The sequence below is a fragment of the Habropoda laboriosa genome, unplaced genomic scaffold, assembly GCF_001263275.1.
Source record: "Habropoda laboriosa isolate 0110345459 unplaced genomic scaffold, ASM126327v1 scaffold186, whole genome shotgun sequence".
In the NCBI taxonomy this organism is placed as follows: domain Eukaryota; kingdom Metazoa; phylum Arthropoda; class Insecta; order Hymenoptera; family Apidae; genus Habropoda; species Habropoda laboriosa.
The window spans coordinates 450176-458598 of record NW_017100427.1 but is presented as its reverse complement, the minus strand read 5'-3'; positions in this window follow the sequence as shown (position 1 = coordinate 458598).

Genomic DNA, 8423 nt, shown 5'->3' with positions numbered 1-8423 from the left:
AAACTCAAAAAATAAATACGTAACACGTGAGAAGCAGAGTGCAACATTTACCAGAAAGATACTCGAAGAATCAAGTGTCCTTAAGAAACGATCGAGAATTACTCCATCTATCACCAGAACAATCGTCACGTTCAAGTACGTCATAAATTCGCGCGTACCGGAAACGAGCTAAGTGTCGCGGCCGGTTAAGAGGCATTATAATAAATTCACGTGGAATTTATCACGCGGTCGGTATCGCGTGAACCGTCTTGGAAACAGCTGAAAAGAAACCGAAGAAGAAGAAGAAAGAGGAAAAAGGAGGCCAATAAGAGAAACGAAAACAAAAGAGGGTAGGGCAGGAAGGAACGAACGAACACGTTCATAAAGATTTCAGTTCACATCTAGCTTCCCCACGGCGTATCCAGCAAAGAGGAGCGGTAATGAGCTTCAAATTCGTTCCCCTTAGCGTGTACTTTAACCGCGTTTCGCTGAGTTTTTCCGCGGCGAAAGCGTCGCCGCGTCACGAAACAGGGGAAAATTCTAAAAGGAATCAAACCGTGGAAAAAAGAAGGAAAAAACCGGGAGGGGGCGGCGAGGGCGGCGAGGAAGAAAGAAGAAAGAGCGGACGAAAATAGGAGAAAAGAGAGGAAAGAGCAGCAGTCGGAGGGCGCACAATGGCCGACTCGTTAATCGACGTCGGCCTGGAAAACGGGGCGAGGAAATCGCGTGTCTCAAAGTGGCGGAGAGAGCGCGGCAAGAAATTCCCGATAAAGGGGAAGAAAAACGAGCGGGGACGAAATCTCGTGGAACGGAATCGCCGACTTTTTCACCTGCCGATCGTTCCTACGCGGAGGTCCTCGAGATACTCCTCCTCACCCTTCCTTCGCGCCTCCGGTGTTTTCGGCCACGCCGAAATCTTCGCGGAACGATTGCGCAGAGAAAAACTAGACCAAGAGAGAAAGAAGAAAAAGTAAAAAGAAGGAATCGTAATCAATGATCCGGGCCGTGCACAAGGGAAGAAGAAAAATCATCGTCGAAACGAGAAAGGGAGAGAGAAAGCCAGTCTCTCCTCTCTATCGAGGCGCAAGAAGAAACCGGGCGGTCTTCGGCTTTTATTCCTTCGTCGTATTTCGACGAACAAATGAGCGAACGGAATGGAGAGAAGCGTGTGTAATAAGTACACGAGTGATCGAGGACGATGAAAAAGAAGAGAGGAACAGAGTCGGTGGGAGCGCGTTGGTGGCGGCAAGAGGGGTCGAAGAGGAGGAAGAAGGAGAGCGGGACGCATGAAAAGCTTCGAGCTTGCGGTAAACATCGAGCGTGTAATTCGCTCTTTAAAGAACACTTGGACGATAATTAAGCCGGCATGGGGCGCGCGCTGCACCGGTTGGTAGGAGGAGGAGGAGGAGAGAGGGAGCGGAAAGAAAGCTGGTGGAAGGAGGACGACAAGCTAGATCGAAGCAAGACCGCAAAGGTGGGTGGATGCAGCGGAGGGTGTAGAGGAGGAGCGAAGAGGGCGAAACGACGGGTTCCGGGCACCGTTGAAAAGATCTTTTTCCGTTTATTTTTCGTGACCATGGCTCGGAAAGACACGTGGTCTGATTTTAATTAGCACCGGGGGTGCACTCACGGGCGCAGCGCGCGCACCACCCACGGATGGAGAATCTCGGGCTTAGAATTTACCTGCCCCAACCTCGTTCCGCTTCCTTTCCTCGTGGCCGTCCCTCCCCTCTCTCGCCCCCTTCTTGCGCCATCAACTCGCCGCCGCGTTTCTTTGGCCATGTTCTCGCGCTCGGTCAAGAGGGTTAATCCGACAGTGAAATTCTCGTTTCCCTGGTCGAGAGGGACGCGAGCGGTTTTGATAAACGTTAATTCCAGCCGCTACACGACCCGAGGTTCGTGTAGACGACGACGACGACGACGGAGACGAGGAGATGGAATTTCTGCGGATTTTTAGCGCGACGAGGCTTTTGCGTTCGACTTCCATTGATAAAGAGAGCTTAGTAATTGGATAATTTTTTTTGGACCGCTTTTTCCTTCGAGTTGTGAGCTCAATTGGTTAGAAAATTAGAGATTTTATCGTGAGGTGAATTAAGGGTTTTATTAATTGGGTTAGGGAAATTCTAGATGAGTGTTATGATCGAAGCGATTGTTCTATGTTGGGTGTGAATACTTTTTAAACAAATAAGTGTCTTTTAAAAATAAATATGGTCACGTTGGTAATCGTTCTAACGTTAATTTGAATTTTGAAAACTTTCTATCCTTTCCTCCTTTTCGTAATGTGAAAATAAAAAATGAAGGCCTACTAGAATATATTATCTAAAAAATACACTCCTCGTATGTAATTCTTAAAGATCGTTATCAAGACAGACACTTGCTGTTAATATTTTTTCGCAGCATTTTTTCATGATTGCAATTATGGCTAGGGCTCGATCACGTTACAACGTCAACGTCCTCTTCTTGTTAACGCGTAATATTACAAGCCCGTTCGAGACATGTGAAAAGCGATTTGTCTCCGGAGCCGAGAACTTGGCACACTACCTGGAAAGTCGAGGCCAATGAAGAGAAAAAGGCCTCAAATATTGAACTTCCGCCGACCCCACCGCCACCGCTTCTTCTCCACCCCCGACCGTTCGTGTTTCCCTAAAGAGTTTGCCTCATTAATTAATGCCATAGGGAAATATCGTAATTTCTCGAAGCTCGCTTGAATTTTCTCGGTCACTCTGGCCCTCGAGATTTAATGCGTCCCCTCAGTACGCGATTTCAAACTATATTTCACGCTTTAAAGACTGTCTGTGGCAAAAAGGAAGATGTTACTGGTAAGAATAATGGCTTGATCGATTACACATATACACGAGAGTTTCCTGTTTGTGTGAGTATATTTATGAGCTTAGAGTTAAGTCAACTCAATTATTTACACTTATTTTTTACCTTATTTCTGTTTAAAAAGCACAGTGCAATTATTAATAAAGTTTATTTATCGTGTTAAAGAACGTAGATAGAAATTGTATTAATTAATTGTAATTGTAATGATATTAATTCTGTAACAAAATTAACGAAATAATGCACGAATGAATATAACAATCCACTTAATTATCTTCTTCAGCTATGGTGCTAGGAGACAATTTTTATAGGCAATTTATATGGTCTCAAAGGGTGAATAAAGTGGAAGGAAAGTTTTCTTTACTTTTTCTAAGGTCACCTATGTTTTTCTACTGTCATTTTTTACTGTAAAAATTTTAAATCAACTGCCAATCATTTCCACCTTCAAGCAAATTTTTCTTCCATCTTAGGCACTCTTTGAAACCATTTGAATTATGTATAAAAATTTTCTGGCGCCGTAGCTAAATAAAGAAGGTAATTAGATGACCTGTACTACATGGTCCACCCTATACAACGAAATAACAGCAAGTGTTGTATTATTAATTAACTCTCTACACCGTTAAATCAACGCGCATTATTTTCGCCCAGATATCATATCGCGCTTGTTAATCATTCCGTCGAAAGGCACTCCGAGCCCTCGATTCTTACAACTCTCCCACACAGAGACAATTCTTCCGTCTCAATAAACAAACTCAAGTGAAAAACTAAATTTCCCCGGAAACACCGCGCTACAAACAAGAGAGAAACCACCCCACGAACGAAAGACCCGCGAACAGAGATCGACACGTTATTCAGAATCGAATAACGTCGAGTATCAGCGAGAGTAAATTGCGCCCCTCTCACTCTCTCTCTCTCTCTGTCATCTCTCTTTCTGCCTCCTCCCTCTCTGTCAGGTGAAAAAGAAAACAAAAGGGTGACGACTCCTGGTGGCTTTTCTTCCCCTCTCTTACGACGGCTGAGGGGGGCGGGGGAGAAGAGAGGTGGCAGGGGCTGAATCGTCGCGCTCACCGACGTTTTATACGTCGTCGGGTTTCATGCGGCGGCGGTAATTTTTTTATTAGCTTGAAAACCACTCGACTCGTCGTCGTCGTCGTCGGCGTCGTCGTCGTTCGCGTCGCCGCCGACGTCGTCGTCGGTGGGTGATGGTTGTGTCGACGCTAGTCGGTGTAGATTCGTTCACCAAACAGGGGTGAAAAAGAATCGTCCATCCCCCTTCTGTCCACGGAGACACTCCTCTTCTTTCCTCTCTCTCTCTCTCGCGTCCGCTCTACCAGCTTCCCTTGGCCCTTCACAGCCACCCCCTATCCCCATCCCACCCCTCTGCTACCCCTGTGTGGATTGTCGAACAGTGAAAAGAACCACGCGTTCATTTGCCTTATTAAGTAGTTTTGCAGGAATTAAGAGCGTGTCGCTTTGTCGTGGCTCGCCCTCGTCGTTGTTCCGTTCTCGCGGACTTATTCCGCTCGTTTCGGGCAAGAAGTGCCGCGGAGAAACCTTGAAAAAAGTCTCTGTCGGGACGGTCTCCTTTTTTTCGGGCTGCAACTAGCGCGCGTCGAGGGTTGCTCGCGAGCTTCCTCGTTTGTTGCGGCTTCTCTCTTTTTCTCTCGATGAAACAACGAGTCTTTTCTCTGGGCGGGGGTGTAATGGAGAAAGGTGAGATTGTTTTGATGTTATTGATAGCTTTCTGCTGGGTATGAAGATGCAGGCTTCGAAGGAGGTGAACGGAACTGGGGAGAAAATGTTTGGCTATTCTGTTTTATTTTTTTTTTTGTTTGAACTTGAAATGTGGGATGTGGAAATATGTCATTTTCGTTGTTACGGTGTCTACGATAGAATTTGAAACGTAAAATACAGTAAATTTGTAACAGGAAGGAAAAATTGCGATAAAAATTCCTGTAATTGATGATACATTACATGGTAATTGTTTTATGGTGTATATACTGTGAGAAAACCAAGGGTGTTCAGCTGCGATAATGAAATATAGGGCCATCACCCTTCTGGCGAACCTTTCGAAAGAATGAAAATTATAAGATACTTAAAGTAAAATATATTTTGTATGATAAACCCTTAGATATTTCATGAATACGCGTTTCCAAATGCATACATAATCCATATTTGTGTAACCTATGCGACTCGTATAACAGAGAACGTGTCTCCTGTGTTATACGGGTGTCTGCTGTAAGTACACAGTTCCATGTCTAATTGCTTATCCTAGTCTCTTTGGTATTACACTTCGAAGGAATTAGCCGAAGAAAATTACAGTGGCAAGAAAATCGTTACTAAAAACAATTATCCATCGATTAAGTATCTCCTCTCCCTTTTTTACTCTTCTGTCATTAATTCGATTGTTTCTTCCTTTCAACGAGATTACTTAATTAAAGGAGAAAATCATTTGAACCTGCGATTTATTACTTCGAGGAACTTTTTTAAAATTTGTAAAAAAAAAGATGCTCTTCCTTTCTATAGCAAATATGAATCAAATGATGTACAATTAACAGCAGCTTATGTGTAATAATGTCATTTTAATTGTTCTATCGAAAATCGAGCAACATGACGCATTCTTCCTCTAATATAAAAAGAAACCATGTTGAATTTGTTCGTATTATGCATAAAGAATTATTGCAGCTTTCTCCTTTCGCAAAAGTGTAACCTGTTTGAACACTAACCGCATAAATCTTAACCAGCGTGACAACTTCAATCGAATTGAAATTGAAATACGTTTGCCTACAGGTGACTGTATTAAGAACTTAAGACCTCGAGCAACCCCTTTCCGGTTCCGCTGATGCTGAGGAACTCTTAAAGGGCAATAAACTTGTTTCGCGTACACGCGTCGCTCATTATAACGAATCACGGAAACACGTGTACACCGGAAGTGCGACATTCTTCCGTCGTTGACAAGGTGCTACCTTAAAACATGTCTGACAACAAAAACTTGACTCGTTCCCAAACGATGTACACTCACTCAAATAATCTCCTCGTTAGAATTTATTTAGCGTTGCATAATTTTCATAGAAATTGTTTCGTTTTTATTTAGAAAAATAACATTTTTTATTAATACAAAGAAGAATGACTTAAATTCGTTTTATTTTCTAATTTAACATCTAACAGTAAATTCAAATTTTACAATTTTTATTCGGTTCTAAACGTCCGAATCCAAGTTCTGAATCACCTTTCTGATCTTCTGAGAAAGGTAGAAAATAGGGAAAAGCGCGAATGAATGCAATTACAGAATAAAGTATCAACGGAAGAAACTATTCCACGGTATTGCAATTTTAATCTCCAAATAATTACTGCAAACGATCGGAACCATACTCTTCGCTAACAGGGACGCTCCTTCTGCCGCTGCTGCAAGGAGTTGGCTGGCGGAGGATTTGCTCAAAGGTCGATTTTTAACGTGAATGGCAACATATCGTCGGTATCGGGACGACAAGCACAGAAGCCACCCTCCAGTTGGTTCAGTATTAATGCAAAAGAAGCCCTTACCTCAGTGGCTCGCAATCACCGCCATAAATAAATCGACCTCCCCCGTCTATTTCTCTCCCCGTCGGCCCAGAATCCCCGTACTCGATCAGGCATGGAAATACGTTGGCATAAAAAGGAGAAGGAGAACGATCGAGGAGGACCGATTGTTCCACTCGTGCAGATCGGATCTGTCGTTAAGCCACGCTTACTCTCTGCCAATCCCACGGACGATCTGTAATCAGAACGACGTTTGCGATTTATTTCAGACGATTTTATCGCTGATACACCGCTGCACAATATGCCCGGAACGTTATTAACAACGGAGAACCGAGACGAGAATATGGGAATTTTTATATATGGAGAAATGTGGGTATTTCTGAGATTCCTTTGACACCCTTGGTGGAACGTTCGATTCAATGGATCGAGATTATTTTGGGCGTTGAATTTTAGGTGAAGGTCATTTTTTGATGTTCTGCGATAATTTTGAAAGTGGGAAATTTCGTTCTTCGCAGAAAATGCGTTTATAGGGATTCAGTTAAATTAAGGGAAGTGTTCTGTTTGAGTATCTATTGTAAAAATTGAGAAATACGTGTTCCATGGTAATTAATATCTGATTGACACAAGATGACTTTAGAGAGACAAAATTTGTCAACGATCTATGTAACTTAATAGTCTGTTGAATAGTTCATTTGTCATTAATAATAAATCCTCTAAAAAAAGGTACACATATACTTTCGATGTTAATAACGAACCCGTACCTAAATTATCGGTAAGAAAACAATTTGAAAGATTTAACGTTTCCAAGAAACTAATTAAGTAATTAGGTAATTAAGTAACTAATTAAGTAACGATCGATCAAATGTTTTTCATTGTCTCTTCTTAAACGTCGATTACAACTACTTATAAAACTTCCACTCGATAGTACTAAATATTACAAAATCATTGCACAACATCTTACTACCACAATTACCTAAAAAATCCTACGTTGATTCACGAAGGCCCAAAGTGACATCTACTTCGAGAAAAGTGACACAAGCCTCTACCACGTTAATTCTTCGAATTCTTTAATCTCCGCAAGCTGCTCCCTCCGTAGTTAAGAAATGAGGATAGCAAGTGTCCCAAGTGAAAGCGAAAGCTTTCCTTGGCATCGACTTTGCGCGCCGCGGCGATAATTCATCGGAGGGTTGGCCGGGCCAAAGTAACGAACATAAATTTTTGTCCAATGACGGCCTAAGGAGAGAGAGAGAGAGGAGCTGATAACTTGCAGAGGCAACGTTCACGGCGAATGTTTAAACACCGACTCCGTCGTTAGACTACGAGCCATTAGGTAAATTATGTAAGCTCCGTCTCCGAACTCCTCCGATCGATGCAAGCGAAAACTTTAACCATCGCCGTTGAATCGGTCTCGATCAAATTGTTTTTCACCTCTTATTACTCCCCGCCCAACGCGAGAGTACCCTTTTCGATTCTTTATTACCACGCTTTCGAGTTTCCTGGGGAAATGTGTCTAGTGGCACTCGGTTCCAGTGAACAGGAACGCAACGAGCAAGAAAGAGACGCGATCGAATCGAGTCTTGCTACGATCGAGACCTATCGGGACGCGATACGAAATATTGAACTTGTTGCCGTGCGGTTTTTTATGTAATTTGCCTGTTTGCATTAGGCGCTATTAAATCCCAGCCTAACCTTGTGTTTTTGAAATATTTCGATCATGATTTGAGGTATGTTATTTCAGGAGGCAACAGGTTAACGGTCACGAGAATAGGGTAAATGTTAATGAGATTAAAATTTAGACGAGTTCAGAAGCAATTATAGTAGCAATTGCTTAGCAGCAATTTTACAAATTAATTTGGTCCCTTTTTCCACAAAGTCGTCAAAACTTTATCGACACAAAACCTCCATACTTTTTTAGAGAGGGAATTCGTCATAAATTTACCAGAAAAACGTTGGAAGCTAATAACGTGGACACCCTAACTTTGGCGAACATAACAGGTGCACCTACAGTGTACCTCCAAGCTCAAAGCACAGATACCAAAATTCCTCAAAAAATAAAAAATCATATTTCCCAAAAGTAGAACACGAACGATCCCACCTTTCTC